Source organism: Adiantum capillus-veneris, chromosome 24 (genome assembly GCF_014529385.1).
Source record: "Adiantum capillus-veneris isolate H3 chromosome 24, ASM1452938v2, whole genome shotgun sequence".
NCBI lineage: Eukaryota > Viridiplantae > Streptophyta > Polypodiopsida > Polypodiales > Pteridaceae > Adiantum > Adiantum capillus-veneris.
The window spans coordinates 48885538-48887524 of NC_140954.1; positions in this window are offsets into that span (position 1 = coordinate 48885538).

A 1987-nucleotide genomic window follows, 5' to 3' on the forward strand; every position below is an offset into this window, starting at 1 on the left:
TCTGACCCTGCTATAGTTTGGCCAAGTGATCTGGACCTGTCAGAGATGTGTTCAACCATATTGAAATCACCTGCAAGAATGATGTTTTTGGACAAACCTGCGAGCTCTTTCCAGCATAGGGAACGTTCAGAAATAGAGTTGGGAGCATAGACACTTACTATTGTGTAGTTGAGAGGATCTTCTAGGGTGACAGTAGTCCAAGTACCTTTTGGTGATGACTGGGAACTGGATATAGATTGGACCATTTGGAAGCAACACCCACAACACAGCCTCCTTTGCCACCATTGTGGCTAGTGTAGAACCATTTGTATCCTGAGTTAATGCTGTTAAGATTCATTTCTAATGTCTTTCCTGCTACCTTAAGTTCCTGCAAAATAAAAATTCATGTTGCATAGATAAATCAGCAAGCCACTTCTTGATTACCATTGGCCTGGCTGCATCTGTAAGCCCTTTACAGTTCAAAGTAAGGCCTTTGAGATTAGGGAATTTCATTTTTTAGAATTCTTGTTTGGTTTAACCAGGGACACAGAGGCTCTGTTAGGATCAGTTGACTTTTCAACTTTTCTCTTATGTTTAGGAACCTTGAAGTTGGGTAGACTCTCTTCTTCTTCTTGAGACATCAAGATGTCAACATAGGGTTTAGGTGTACTGTCTAGATCCATTTTCTTTTTCTGGTCTTCAATATCCAATTCCCTGGCAAATTTGAGCATTTCTTCTGAGGCCCCTTGTTGTATACCTTGAGTACTTTGTACATACTCCCCATCACTTTCTGCTTCAGATGAGCCTGTTGAGTTGGTTAGTGGACTGGGAAAAGGCTCTTGCAGCTCCTTTTGTGGGACAATGGGGATGTGCCTATCAGTGTTAGGGGAGGCTTCAGTGGCTTCTTTGCTTGGTTCTTCCCGAGGAGTTTCTGTAGGACCAGCAAATGGTTCAAACACATCCTCAAGCAGGACGTCAAAGTAGTTGCTGTTGGTAGAGGACTGATTTTTTTTCTTGGCCATTTAGGGTTAATGTCTCCCCTAGCCTTTTGTCCTAAAACCATTCCAATAGAGTTCCCCAAATTTCGCAGCCAGGGGTAATACTCTACTGGAAAATTAGGGAAGTCGACCCAGACAGGCACCTTAGTAGGCTTTTCTCCTTTAGGGTTAAAACCCTTGTACCATTTGTAGAAGGAGATGGGGGTGTTTTTAATGAGCCATCGTCCTTCATAAATCACCTGTAGAGCACTGTTCGCCTCTTCAAAGAAGAAGAGGTAATAGTTATTCGGGAGATATTGAATATGCTGAGGGTAAAGGTTTCTACTCTCCCAATTGGAGGCTACCCAGGCTTTTAGGGAATTCAAGGAAGGTCTAGGCCCATGGCATAGCCCTATGACAACTCTATCTGACGGTTGGGAGAACCAAGCTTGGAGGTCTTGTTGCTTAATGATAATGCCTTCTACAGCCTCTGGGGAGGTGTCCTCTTTTGAGGCATCTTGATCAATACCATGAGAGGCATTTTTATTTGGAGAATCTGATTTATCCCCATTAAAATCTCCTTCAGTTTCTGCGACTTTACCTGGGCCTTGCCACTGAAGGTCATGGGGCAGAGTTGGGACAAAGGGGACATTAGGGACTGGGAGGGGCTCACTGTCATCCACGGGGAAACCTTTATGAATGTTCCAAGTTGGGCTATGGAACTTGGACGAGAGAGGAAACATACCTGAATAGCCTTGCTGAAGCACTTCGGTGAATATCTTGTCTTGATGGCCTTTGATGGCCTCAGCATACGACTGCTTGGGGGACCTTGAAAATTCTTGAAGAGGAGTTCTCTGGATGTTGCTTGTAAAAGCGGGAGATATTGTTTTGAAGCTTCCCCCATGTGCCTGCGGGATTTCCCCTATTTGTTTGAGCTGGGAGTGAGCCTTGGGGCTTCCGACTCTCTGCGGGTTTGGCTGGGAGTGGTTGAGGCAAGCAGGAGAAGAGGGGCTGGGGAGCTCCATGTTGCG